The following is a 14,951-nucleotide window of genomic DNA, read 5'->3' on the forward strand; positions in this document are numbered from 1 at the left end:
CAGTTTGAATTGAGTTTTCTATTACTTAGGATCCAACATTTTTTATTGATGCGGTAACACATTGAGTACCTACTCTGTGCCTGACACTCTATAAAATGGTCTTATGTGTATTATTGTCACCTAAGCCCCATGGTAACCTGGCAGGAAGGGCATAACACCCCCATTATTCAGCTGAAGAAAACTCTAGTTCTAATACTGCAGTGGTTTGTAGCAGAGCTGGTGTTTAATCCAGGGCAGTCTCACTCCAGAGTGCAGGCTCATCCCCATGCTCAGATTCTCAGCTGGCATGGGAGGCGATCTGCTCTGAGCAGACATAGGAGGAAGAGTAGAATGGAAAGTCAAGTGTGAGCTCTGAGCTGACAAGATTGACAAAGGTCAAGACAAGGGCCTTATTAAGCAGAATCTGCAGTGGGTTTGGATGACCTGGCTGGTTCAGAGTCCTCATGTGGTAAGCCATTTTTAATACCACATGGCCCCCCTCCGTGGCCAGGCCACACCTTGCTTTACCAGCCCCCTGGACACCATGAGGAATAATGACTTAATGACAATCAGTCATCCCTATAAACATTTGCAAAGGCTTGTGAAATTTTATTGTATTTAACTCATGTTTCCTAATTTCGTAGCTTCCTTTCAGTCTCCCTCTTCCAAGTTAAGACATATTAGCAAACCCCTGGCATGACAAGACCATGGATGGGGTCATGAGGGTACTAGTTAATGTTCACAGAATATTTACTTTGTGCCAGCCACTCTTCTAAGAGCCTTCCATATACAGCTTGTCTGTTAATGAGTTAGTATATTGTCACCCCTCTACTGTAAATGTGAACGTGGAGAGAGCTTAATAAATACCTTCCTAAGGTCATGGCTAAACGATATCCTGTGCTCTCAACCACTAGCCTATATTGCCTTTTCATATAGATAGAGTGAGCAAAACCTCCTGCCAAGGTTCTTTGCCAACAGGATGTAATAGACGGGGCATGCCTGACTCTAAGCACCAGAATTACCCCATTCAGTATGGAAATGAACAAAGTGTGGCTATAAAGTTGTGAGACTGTTTTTTAAAAACACACACTACTTTATCATGCATATTACTGCAACACTTTTAAAAGTTCTCTCCCCTCCATATCCTCACTTTTGAAAGACAGCAAACCAGAAAAAAGTATAAATAAATAGCTTTGAAAAAGAAAAATGATGAGAAAAGACTAGCATTGCTAGACATTGGATAGACTACAAGGAAGTATTAATTAAAACAGCATGGTCCTATGGATGAAAATAGATAAGTAGATCAGTGAAAAAGAGCAGAAAACTCCACCATACTATTATTTGGTATATAATAGAAGTAGTATTTCATATGTGGAGGTTGGGCAAAAGATGGTACATAGATAGAGACATGTTGATTTGGATTCTTTCCTCTTACCATATACCACGTTAAATCTTGGATAGATTAAAAAATAAGATATAAAAAGCTACAAGAAGATCTCAGGGAAAATTTAGGCACATGATCAGGAAAGGCTCTCCTAAATATTGCATCAACAGCCTGAACACCACAAACAGGGAAAATTTAGGCACATGATCAGGAAAGGCTCTCCTAAATATTGCATCAACAGCCTGAACACCACAAACAAATTTATAGATTGCACTTTATAAAAATTAAATATTTTGGTATAACAAATATATTGACAAAAGGTTCATTGCTTTGACATATAAAGAACTCTTATAAAATCAGTAAGATAAAATAAAGAACATAGCAATGTAAAAAAAAAAATGTCAGGCCACTTTCACAAGTTGTAAATGAAAGTATAAATTCACACGTGATGAAACACAATGAAATGAAAAACATCAAAGACCTTAAAAATTTGACCCAGCAATTCCCCTCCAGAAATTTATTTTAAGAGAATGGCTGGACAAATACACATAGACGTTTGTGCAAAGGATATTCATCACATTATTCACGATGATTTTAAAAATTGAAATTAAGCTTGCTGTCTGCAGAGAGAATAGGTTAAATAAATGATGGCATCTATCCATTTAATGGACACTTAACAGTGATTAATGAAGATGATATACATGTGTATATGCTGACATCAAAACATGTTCTTGATCTGTTTTTAAGTGGAAAAAGGAATTAGAAGTGTGTATCAAAATATGATCATATTTGTATATAGATATAACCCTCTTCTTCCTTGAAGTATAAAAATGCCTAGCATGCTATTTCCCTAAAAAAAATGTTATATACATATGTATGTGTGTTTTCCAATATTTTCTAAAATAAATATACATTTCTATGTAATAACTTAAATACATTAGCAAATTATTTTGTATATATAAAATATTGCATAATAAAAAGCAAAAACTGGAGATGTGCCTATAAATAACAAGACCATTTCTTCCTTTTTCTGGCCTGAGTGACTTTTGAATTGGTCCATCAGGTTGCAAGGAAAAGCACAGGTTTTGGGAACCCCACTGACCTGGTTTGAAGTTTCAGTTATCACATACGAGTTGTAAGATTATAGGCACACTTCTTAACCTACTTGAGACTCAGTATTCTCACCTGCAAAATGAGAATAATATTCACCTTGCATGATTATTATGTGTAATACATTAAAGTAATAAAGCCTCTAGTTCAGTGACTGGTACCTAGAAGGGTCTTATTAAGTTGCAACAAATATTATCCTCCTTTAGTTAATACTCAACTTGAATGCCTCTCTGGATGTCTTCACCAACTACCTCAGACAGCTGGTTCTTTACTGGCAGCTTCCTCATAGCTCTTTATGGACACCTGTGCATGGACCCACTGGATGTGAGCTGGAAGCCAGGGATCGAATGGGGCCATCTCTGGATCTGGTACCAAATGTTTGGTACATAACGGAGACACAAATATTTGTTGAATGAATAAAGGAATAAGTGAATAACAATTAAGATCAATGACAGCAATGCTGAAATAAGTAAACATTTCCCTAAGAGAACAACTTTTGAGGCCTGCATTCACTGGTATGTATATTATGGTGCATTAAAAAAAAAAAAAAACAAACAAAACCCTACCTGAATGTTGTTTTGGAATCCCATCTCATAGGAAATGGGACCCTAAAATAAAAGATATATCAGGTATATTATAACAATAGTGATTGCAAATATCTATTGAGTATTTAACTGTGTTAAATACTGGCACTGTGCTAGGCACTATTTATTTATTCCTCTCAAAAGATAAACAAGAAACTAATGATAAGAGATTATCAGTCACTTGCCTCCAGTATCTGGAAGTGGCAGCAGTAGGAATTGAACTCATGTCTTTTTGGCTAATTTGGCATCCTAGCCTCTTTTTTTTTTTTTTTTTTTTTTTTTAGTTTTATATCTCATACAGCCATTTTTTTTCTTAATTCAGTTTGCCAACATATAGTATCCTCTTAATCATGGGTCTCCCCAGTAGGGAAAGTCAGGTAAAGGCCTTAGGAAGAGGAATGTTGAAAACCCTGGAGCTGCTGGGCCAATGGACCTCAAGGGCACTCTGGAGAGGCCTACAGCAGTGGAAGGTGAGGAAGAAGAAGGATGTGAAAATAGGTATAAGAGGGAGGAGTGAAGGAAGTGGAGATGATGGGGAGAAACGAGATGGGGCCTGACAGAGTGGGAAAAAACCCTCCATTTACTACCCTGGCCTGCCATTTTGGGAGGCAGCCTTTTCACTATCTGGACAAAATCTTGAAGCAGGCAATTCTAATGACATAACCATGGTGGGGACAGCGGGTCTGCAAGTGAAATTTTGTTTTCTTTTACAGTTTTCAGAGATCAGCCATTATTGAAATAAGTATATCGATTTGTTGTGTTGAATTAAAGTGCATCGACCGTCTAGGAAAACGTTGGCAGTAGGAAGAGGTCTTTTACCTCGCTTCCCCACAAGCCCTAACCTTCCCCCCACCCCCAGCCTTTTCGGTGTTGGTGTTCTATTTCTGCTAATCCTTGCTAAGAAGTAACTGGTGAGCAAGAGGTTAGCTGGTGGGGTCTCAAGGTGAGACCTTTCCCAGGGGCATTTGCATGTTAATAGAGGATACTGGGAACTCAGGAACAGCCTCCAGGTCTCAAATGAAAGAAGTCCTGAAGGTGGATGAGAGGCGTGGGCACAGCCCCCAGGGCCCCCGCTGTGTAGGCCACGTTGATTCGGCCTGTGTGGATGGCCGCTGCTCTGGGCTTCTCTCCAGCTGCTTTTACAAAGAAGTGGTTTGGAGAAGAACAAAGCGATTGTGTTTATCCCCAGGCAAGTGTTCCCTTGCCAGGGCTATGTGCACAGTGCCCAGCTCAGAGTCTGGACCCGGACTCTGCTTTGCTTAATGGTTATTCCTTGGATGAATGAAGAAAGCCCTTTCCTCCTCCCGTCTCCCTCCCCCCTCACACCTTTAGCCTCCCATGGCCACTGGCCCCTGAGCCCCTGAAGCCCAAGAGCCCAACCCCAAGACCTGAGCAGCTTCTTCCTAGTGATAAGAACATCGCCAAGAAGAAATTCCTACCGTTTGCATTTTATTACTTTTCCTCCTTATAACTAGAAAACCTCAAAACTTGTGCTGAATTGCATGACCTCACTGACCACGTTTCATGTTCCTCGTTGAACTGTGGTTACAGCAATCTCCTTTTTAACTACGGCCAAACTGCAGAAAAGAAAATTCCTACGTGGACATGTTCTCATGCACAGGCACATTTCAGGGTCCTGGGGAAGGAAAACGGGTGGGGGCGGGGAGGGAGCAATAAGGACAAGACTACTTTTCTGTTTGGCTGAATTCATCAAAAATGTCCAAACCCCATACCGAACATTCATCGCTAATTAAATCCTAGCACCATAATTCAGAGAAAACAATTACAGCATTTAGAATTTTTAAAGGAACTATTATTGCTGCCTTGGCCCTTTTAAAAATTATGCTCCCCAAAGGACAAAATGTGATCCATTAATATGTATGTATTATTACTTTTTTTGTAAGGGAAGATTGCTGATGCCTGTGAATATGGAAGCATTTATCGGTTGCCGACAGCCGCTTAGTTGACTTGCAGTTTTAAGTGCAGTATTTTCTAGAATCTAAAAGCCTATAACATTAATTACCTTTTTGCCTTTAGCTGGTGGCCTGCTAGTTTCTGTCCCATGTTCTCATCTCTTACCTTGTTACACTGGCAACCTGCTTATGGAGTGAAGGGGTCGGTCAGACCCAGGAGTCAAAACAATGACTGGGAAAGATCACACAATAATCCATTCAATTGAGGGCAGTTCCTCCCATTTACCCTTGGTGCCCCATGAGTCCTTGTTTTACATTTTCCAGGTGAGGCCCTGCTGTGTGTTGGGTCCTTTGGGGCCCCTGAGTGAAAGGCATTCTGAATTTCTAAGTCAAGTCCGTGATTCTTCTGTGTCGAATATGCCCAGCTAAACTGGGATCTGACCTTTTTCTCTTTCAATTTTATCCTTCTTCGTCTTGATAATTTAACAGAGTTCCTGAGAGGTGGGTTCTCGGAGTCTGGCACCAAGGATCACAGTTGGCCTCTGTTAAGGTATGCTGCTTGCTTGACTTGTGTGTGTGCGCACAATACATTAATGTATTGTGTGTAACGTGTGTATGTGGGCACGAGGTACATGTATGTATGTATATGTGTATGTATGTATGTATGTATATACATATAAAAGCACGACTCAGAAATTTCCATTCAGCTCCCTGATCAGTCTATTGTCACATGCATTTGGCATTCATTATCCATGAGCCTCCGGCGCCTCTGGTCCTGTGCCCTGGCTAACAGTGATTTGGTTTATAGAGATCATATGGCAGGGAAACAGACCTTGAAAGACAGAGCTCTGAGAAGCACACTTGATGAATTTCCTATGATTTGAGTCTGGGTTTATTCTTCCCTGTGGCGGGGCAGACACCCCAGAGCACACACAGCCGGCCTGGGAGCCCAGCGAGGAGTGGAGGCTATGACAATAAGCACACTGTTTTTTTCTTCACACGTCTCGGGTTGCATTTCCTATCTGGGAAAAAAAGAAAAGAGAGCCTTGTAAAGGATCCAGAATCTGGGCAGGAAACCACACAGAGTGAAGGTTGCCATTGTCATTAGCAATTAATGTAACCACCAGGGCTGGAAGGAGAAAGCCCTGCCAAGGCGGAGGGAGCAGGGAGGGGGCGCCCAGGCTGTTGGAGGGGAAGGGGCTGCTCACCCCATTCACCAGAGGAATGAGCAGGACGTCTCCGTAGGCATTCGCAAGAGATAATACTAGAAATTTTTATTTTAAAACAAGGTGCCTGGTACTTGATAAGTGAGTTGTAAAATGTCTCTGCCACCCATTTGCAGTTTCTGTGGCTCCAGGTCCCAATTCCTTAGTCCTTTTGATAAGTGATTTTTTTTTTCTCTTTCAGTCTTTTGAGACTCCTTTCTTGAACAGTATTTACTGAGTGCCTTCCCTGTGCCAAGTACTTGGGGTGCTGGGCATGAAGCTGATGCTAATCTGCAACATGTGTTGAGTATATGTGTACCAGGCATGGAGCTGGGTATTTTTTACTCATTACCTCATTCAGGCATCACTACAACTCTGGGAGCTAGGTTTTCTTCTTACCCCAATCTACAGATGGCACAGCTAAGGCCCAGGAAAACTCATTATCTCTCTCCAGGTCATAAAAGTGATTCGTGGGCTAACCAGGAATACAGCCTAGGCGAATTTGTCCCTTTGAACCTCTGCTCCTAATCCTTGTTTTATGCCCTCGAAGAGCCCACAGCCTGGGGCAGTTTCCATCAAATTAATCAGAGATTGAATACAAGGTGATGTGGGCTGGGATGAGGATAAATTTGGAGTCTTCAGGCATCCAGAGACACCTGATCAGCCTAGGCAGGCACTCAGGGAAGGCAGCCTGGAGGAAGTGAGTTTGACATTCCTCCTGCCCTCTCTTGTGTCTCAGTAGTATGTTGGCCAAACTAGTCAGTCTGGAAGTGGACATTAATGTATTAGTATCTCTGCATAGCTTCCTACATAGGCGTCGGAATGTTCTGCAGATCTGTCTAGCCACTGAAGAGGTCTGCTTCTTGTGTCCTATGCGAAGAAATCCCAACGGTGTTGGTAAGAGCTGGGACTGCCAATGTTTCTTCTACACTTGAAATGGATTCCAACCTCTCTCCTTTTCCTGCTTCCCCCTCCCTGCTTTGTCTCTCTTCCTCTTCATCCCTCCCCTTTCTGCCCCCACCCTCTTTCTCTTTCTTTCTGGTAGTTTAAAAAATGCCACTTTTCATTAATGTGACCAAAATGTCATCAAGTAGTTTAATGCTCTTTAATGTCCTTGTATCGTTTACGTTTTGCGAACAGTGTGGAAATGAATCCCATCTGTGGGTTCAAGAACATCAAAAAAGTTGGACAGGCTATTTAGACGTGCTACTTCACATTGCATTAGCGTGTACAATGTCAGGGGGCTGAGCCAAGCACGGCCTGTCCCAGCCTCAGCCCGCCCCTTCCCAGCCTGGGAGGGACAGATCACTTACCTCTGAAACCCAGAGGCAGTCTTGGGGATGGGTTCTGGAAGGCTGCCCAGAGGCCCCAGGAAAAGTGTGAAGCCTAAATAAAAAATGAGAAATGATTCAGGAAAATCTCTCTCTTCCTTTCTGGTGCCAAGATGCCCCAACAATAGCTTTTTCATCACTTCAGTGAGAGGCTGGTGTTATAATGCTGTTTGACTTCTTCAGAAGTGATTATCTAGTCCCTGTGTCTCTGTCTCTGTCTCTTTCTCTCTCTCTCTCTCTTTCCCTTACCCTCCCCCACCCCAACTCCCCAGGGAAGGAAGCTCTGGGGCCCAAATTAAGCTGACAGTTTGTAAGAAGGTGGCTCTAAATCAAAACTGACCAGAAAGCACCAAGTTCAAGGCCAGCTGAGCTCATAAAAGAGGTGCTCTCTAGATGGCCTTGAGAGGATCTCAAAACCTCAGTCAATAGGGTAGTGATTCCAGGATGACCCTGTTGCTGCAGCCTTAAAGGGAAAGATGCTGATGTTGGAGTCACACCTCTTGAATTCTAGCTCCTCTGGCTTTCTAGAAATATGGTCTTGAGCAAGGGAAGCCCTGTGTCTGTTTCCTCTCCTGCAAAATGAGGATACCAATTATATCAGCCTACTTAGATGAGCTAATGATGTGACGCACATAGACTACTAGTGGCTGGCCTTCATTAGTTCATAATGATGAACCATCAATTGTTAATAATATTACTTTGTTGTCTATCCTGCTCTTGCCACCTCACCTCATCCACGCTTTGCCCCTCTGGTGTGCTTCCAGGTGGGGTCAGCCCCTTCTTCCCTGCCAGCTGAACTCTTCAACCTGAGCGCTTACTTTACCTTCCACTGCAAGGATAGCAACTAGGGGGAAGGACAGGGGACCTTGACTCCAAAATATCCTGGCTTTTTTCCAGGTCTGTGGAAACTGCTCATTCTGATGCATTCCCTGGAAAGAAAAACATGGCTTTTGATTTCAGAGAAACAAAAAAGCAAACAAAACAAAACAAAACAAAAAACAAACTAAAACCCAAAAAAGCCAAATCTTCTATTCTTTCTCAGATATGGGGAAAAGCAGAGAGTGGATTTTGAACTGTTAATCATTACAGCTGAATGAATAATGATCCACCTCTCTCTAAAAGCTCTTAATTCCTAGCCAGTATTGTAAATAAACCCCCTTATTTTGCATTTGCTCTTATGAATGAATACCTTTTCATTTTAAATATAAACATAAGCAAATAGCTTGATTGTTATTTCACAATTTTTAAGACAAGGTCATTCTGTTTTAACTCCTAAGTTAAACAAACAAACACATCCTTCAATGCATTTGCTTCTAAGTTCTTTATAGGATGTGCTTTATAAGATGAGTGCCCATCAACCTGTTGGTTATTTATGCTAGGGTGATTGGGAGATTGCCAAGGGGTGTTCTATCTGGACTTCCCTGGAGGCTTGTGAGCGCAGCTGATAGCAGCCACTGTTCCAGCCTTTGTGTGGAGACCCAGTGGGAAAGATCCTGGATTCTAAGAATTAGCAGGCCTGGCTCTAAGATCTGAATCATCCCTTCTTGCTGTGTGGACTTGGACAAGTCATGCAGTCTCACCCAGCTGGATTTTTCCATCAATGTAGAAGGGTGTCTGCCTTCTAGTGCCTTCACTGTCTTGTCGCTGTGATGGTAAGATGTGTTCACCCTTCAGGCTTCAGTTAAGGTCTTTCCTGGCCTCCTGAGTGGATAAAAGGCAAGCCTTCCTTAGCCCATCTACTTTCCGTCTGAACTCTCAGGACGCTATTGCTGGCGGATGGTGTAGCACTTTAGCTCACAGCAGAGTCTTGGGAGCCAAGCTATGTGGGTTTGATTTCTGGCTCTGTGGTTTGCTGGCTGGTGACCCTGGATAAGTCACCCAACTTCCAAGACTAAGAATAGTATCTATCTCAAAGGACTATTGTAAGATTAATTGACTTAATATGTGTCAGGCATTTAGCCCAGTGCCTGACACATAGCAAATGTTCTGTATAAGTACATCAGTTTTTATTCTCTCTTTATTTACTGTGTCTCTTTAGTCCTTCATGGGGAGTTCTCTGAGGACAAGGACCATGTCTGTTTTCACTGCCATTGCTCACCCACCACCAAGCACAGTGCCCGGCACTTGGAAGACTCTCATGATTATTTCTTGATTTGTGTTGAAGTGAAATCATGTAAAAATGCTTTGCAAACCACCATGCAAGGAATTTTTTTCTGACTAGCTCTGGGAGGAGTTTATTCGATAAATATCTTCAGGGTTCTCTCTGAATTGGTGCCACTGTTGAACACGTGATCAGTTGACTAGTCAGCTTATGAATTGCGCTCGTCACCAGTCTTCCCTACATTTAGTTCTTGTCTTCCTGGTTTGTGCTGAGTGGGCCTGCCAGAAAAAAACCTTTGGGTTTGCTAATACATATGACCCAACTGATGTTTACTGAGTGTCCCTTACAGGGTGGCCCCAGGCTGGGAGAGGCTACAGACAGGAAGCAGTGTGGGACTTGTTTCCAAGCTCATAGTCTAGGCAGGGAGGCAGATGCATATTGGCTTGGCCATGCATATTGTAATAAATGAAGACTTGATTCAACCCAGGCCAAAGCCCTTCTTCAGGATTTTATATACGGTGACTGAGAGCTGCAAGCTCTCCCTTTCCTCTGGGGTCAAAGGCTGGTAAAATGTAAGCCTGGAGATGTCTAGAGACCACTCTTACTCTTTTCCATGTTGCCTGGGGAGAGCTCATCTGACATAGCTATGGATGAAGACAACCCACAAAGTGAAATAGGGTGGGGAGTGAGGGAGAGCTTTGAGGATGCTCTGTCATTGCAGCAAAGCCAGCCTACTCAACTAACATAAATGCCATCTCGCCTAAAGGTCTTTCTAATGCCACATACCACGGCCTGAAATTCCCACCCTTCGGAAAGCTTGGGAAATGAGTTAAGGGATTCCAAAGCCATGGGATGTGCAGGAATCTTAAGCAGGGTTCTATTTGTATCTGTCTTGTTGTTGACATCCTAGTCCCTAATGAGGTCATTTGAACATCTGTAGCATATCTGCCAAGAGCCAGTTAACTGGAAATGACATTAGTCACTGTTAGCACAGTGTCTCTTCCCCTTTCTCCCTTGGATCTGTGCCTTGGGGACACTCCGACACAGCTCAGAGGTTCTTAGGGGCCAGACATCAAAGAGAGGGATATAGTCACCAGCAGACCCTTGTCAAAACATTCAACATTTTACTTGCTGGCTCCCAACCTTTCTGATACTGAAGATCTCTTTTACTAATCCTTCTGTCTGAGTGTTGAAAGATCAAATCTTCAAACATAAAGTACTGATTAAATCATAATATACTTATTTTCCCATTTACTATTAATCTGCCTTCATATAGTACTGACCAGATCATGCTTATGACACAGAATTGATTTAATTTCAGGCCAAAGAAATTTTAGCTTGAGTGGGCTTAACTATCATAAGAGGAGTGTTTCTGGTAGGTGTTTTATTTTATTTTTAATTTGCTTTCAAAAGCGAACAATGGTTGTTATCCCTTTTACATGAATGAAATAGCTTGGGAATCCCTACCTTTGAGTACCTTAAAAATATGAGATCAAAACTACCTGATAGTCTGCCACTGATGCCCACTTAAGTTAATTGGTACCTGTGGGGCATGGGGCCTAACATACAACACACTTTGCACATTCACTGCATACCAGGCCTGGGCCAGGACCTTTAAAGTCTTAATATCTTTTGCAGTAGAACCACAAGAGTGTCCCAGCAGGGCCAAGCTCTGGGATTTTTAAGGTAGCTCCTAGCTCTTGAGATAAAGTGGCTAAGGAGACCAAGAGCCTCAAATACAACCAGTTGACCTTGAAAGCCTAGTGCCTACCATAACCAGACAGAGTACTCAGAAGGAATGTAGGCATAGCTGCTCTGAAAGGAGCAGCTGGGTTCCCCTCCCAGGTTGTGTGTGTATGTTTGCACTGGGGAGTTGGTTTCCCCATAAATTGCTTTCCTAGAAGTTTTCACTATTTCCATCAACACGAGTAACCATGCAACTCAGCTGTGACTTAATGGAAATGTTGGAAGGGGCCATAAATCTTCATCTCAGAGATGAGGAAACCGTTAACAGAGGAGCTCTGCCCGAGTTCACACATCAAGAAGGCAAAGGTCAACATTTCTCTCCGAGCTTCTGGTTCCAAAGCTTGTGTTGTGTCCACAAAGACTGTCTAGCTCAATTATGAGCTCAGTGTGCAGATGGGGAAACTGAGGCTCATAGAGTTTATGCCCTGGCCCAGGGTTATGATCAGTTCATAAAAGAACCAGGGATAGAACCCAGGCCTCCCAGCTCTAATTCCAGTGTACCTAAAGAATTTGCATGTCTATTACAGATGAATGGGAACTTGGAAATCCATTCATTTAGTCATCCATTCATTCATTCCACCAACTAACTAGCCTTCATTACTCATTAGAAATGTTGACACCTTTCCCAGAGCCCTCCTTCAGCCATATCTCTTTGGCTAAAATTGCATACCATGCTGAAGCCTAACCCATAACTTTATCCTCAGTGCTTAAAACTATGTCCAACACAAAACATGTTTTTGGTAATATTTGTTGAATGAATAAATGAATGGTTAAGGAATAAATGATTGGCTTAGACCCAGGAGGATCCACCCCTTATGGTTGGGGATAGGCCGGTCTTTTCTAGAGGAGGGTGCATATATGAGCAAAATTGTGTTCTCAGGAGGGAGAGTAGATGGATGTTGCATAAATGACTAGTAGTGTCTATTACATCAGGCTTGTCCAGTTTCTATTATTACGGAGTCCCTGAGTGCTTTTGGATGAGCTCAGCATGTCCCACTTTGTTTTGTTTAAACAAAACAGCCAGCAGGAGGGTGTGTACTCTTTGGGACTGGGGCTTGGCCAGAGTGGGAGCACAGGGTGTCCATTCTCTAGGCCCACAGCAAAGCCAAGAAATGAATTGTGACTTCCTGGGCCAGCGGGAGCTCAGGACTAGGCTCCATTTGTTATCTCCCTTGGTGACAGGCTGGTCCCCAGTGATGTCATCTGAGCATCTGCAGGCACCTCTGCCAGGAGCCCACTGACTGGAAATGACATCAGCTACCAGCAAAGTGACTCGGGCGCCCGGCAGACACGTCCCGCTGATCCCCTGTCTGGAGCTCATCTCCTGCCTACCTGGAAGTCTTCTGGCTGGCACTTTGGCAAACAAAGAGGCATTTGAGAGGGAATTAAGTTGACTTTAAAAGATAGCCTCAAAGTGTTTCCCAACACATTGATGCTTACATTGAATTATAGGTGCTAATAAAGCTGTCAGAGCCTTGGCGCAAGAACCAAACTCAAGCTGAAGGATCCCTGGGAAATGAGAATTCATTTGGGCCTGGAAAGTTGGTCCTTGGTCCAGCTGGAGACTCACACACACACACACCACAAACCTAAGAAAGGGCTGGAATTATCCATTCCATCTGCCTTGTGGATTGGCCCAAAGGGCTCGCCATAGACTTAAAACAGCTTTGGGGACTCCTCCATGTCCTGTTGTACCCTGGGAAGTCCTGATCTCTTTCTTTCTAAAACACTTAGTGTGGCCATCAAGTCTGAGTGACTATCAGAATTTGTAGTCAAGAGGAGCCATGTTTAGAGTGTTGGGGAGAAGGGTACACCACAGGGCACTTCTGGGTCTTGCCTAAGATCAAGGACTTTAGTATCTGTAATTTTATTAAATGCACACAGATACGTCCTAGATCTATCTCACAGCTCTACTTACTAAGAACTTATTACATGGCAGTTCCTGGGCTAAGCTCTATATATTCAAGACACCTTGAAAGCATCCAATAGTCCTATGAACAACTACATATGTGTGCATTCCTTTCAACAAATATTTATTGAGAATCCGTAACATGCTAACCCCGGAACTAGACTTTTGGGATGCAATAGGGAATAAGACAGACAGGTTCCTGTACTCTGTCACTTGGGCTTGGTTGTGTAAGCAACAACCATTAACAACTGTAAATGCAGTGAGTATTAAGGAGAAATCTGGGGTGCTGTATGAGGATGTTTTGGATGAACCTAAGGTTGAGGTGACAAGGAAGCCTGACGAGGTAAAATTGTAGCTAAGAGTCAATAAATGGGACTTATGGAAGCCATAGGGTGTGCCAGAAGAGCTGGGCTGTGCTGTGTCCACTGTGTGAGTTTCCTAGGGCTGCTATAATAAATTACCAGAAACTGGGTGGCTTAAAACAGCACAGATATATTATCTTACAGATTCTGGAGGTCAGAAGCCCAGGATTGGTTTTACTGGGCTAATGCTGAGGTGTTGGCAGGGCTGGTTCCTTCTGGACACTCCAGAGAAGAGTCTTCCCTTGCATCTTTTAGCTTCTGGCAGCGGCAAGCATTCCTTGGCTTGTGGCTGCATCGCTCTGGCCTCCACCCCTGTGTCCATGTTCCCTTCCCCACTTCTGTAGTCAGACCTCCCTGGCTTCCCTCTCCTGAAGACACTTGTGATTACATTAGGTCCCACCCAGATAATCTGGGACTATCTGCTCATTTTAAGGAATGTAATCACTTATGCATAGTTCATTTTTCCATATAAGGTAATAGACACAGGTTCTGGGAATTAGGATGTGAATATAGATGGGGACCATTGTCTATCACAGCCCTCAAATGGGAAAATCCTGGGAATTTGTTTATATAAATAGCATAGTATAGTGATTAACATGTGGTCCCTGGATGCTGATTTCTAGGTTTATAACCTAGCCATAGTGATTCTTTGCTGTCTGATGTTGGACACTTTATTTAACCTCTCTGCCTCTCAATTTTTCCCATCTGTAAAGTGGGGGTCACAATAATATCTACTTTATAGGATTGTAATGAGGATGAAATGTGTTATTTCAAGTAAAACATGTAGAATAGTGTCTGGCATGTTGCATGTGCTTAATAAATGTTAGTTTTTATTATTATGTATTATTATTAAGTATTTTTTATTGAGATATAATTAACATACAGCATTGTGTTATATCAATTACATATAATTATATTTACATTGTATTGTATATCAATGAAATATGTATATACATTGATTTGATATATATGGTGGAATAATTATCATCCTAGGTTAGATAACACCCCTATCATATTACATAATTGCCATTTCTTTTTTGTGGTAAGAACATTTAGATCTAGGCTCTTAGAAAATTTCAAGTATGTAATACAGTATGAGTGACTATAATCACCATGCTGTATATTACCCAGAACTAAAGTCATCATGTAACTGGAAGTTTGTACTCTGACCAACATTTCCCCATTTCCCCCATGCCCCAGGCCCTGGTAATCACCATTCTGTCTCTGTTTCTATGAGTTTGGATTTTTGTATTCCACATAAACTGTTTTATACACTATTTGTCTTTCTCTAACTTACTTTGCTTAACATAATGCCTTCAAGTTCTAT

At 42.4% G+C, this 14,951-nt stretch overlaps 1 long non-coding RNA gene across 10 annotated transcripts in view; it reads left to right on the plus strand.

Moving 5' to 3' along the window:
* The window catches only part of LOC140614740 (uncharacterized), a 141,872-nt gene that overhangs the window by 69,981 nt on the left and 56,940 nt on the right, over positions 1-14,951 (plus strand). For 4 of the 10 annotated variants that reach the window (XR_012015525.1, XR_012015526.1, XR_012015527.1 and 1 more), the window contains exons 3-4: positions 2,680-2,988; positions 5,460-5,520. The exons of 2 other annotated variants lie outside the window; for them this stretch is intronic. This is a non-coding gene — a long non-coding RNA (uncharacterized lncRNA). The remainder of the gene's footprint in view (positions 1-2,679; positions 2,989-5,459; positions 5,521-14,951) is intronic. 4 more of the 10 variants (XR_012015522.1, XR_012015528.1, XR_012015529.1 and 1 more) reach the window with 1 other exon arrangement.

Source organism: Canis lupus, chromosome 23 (assembly GCF_048164855.1).
Source record: "Canis lupus baileyi chromosome 23, mCanLup2.hap1, whole genome shotgun sequence".
Taxonomy (NCBI): domain Eukaryota; kingdom Metazoa; phylum Chordata; class Mammalia; order Carnivora; family Canidae; genus Canis; species Canis lupus.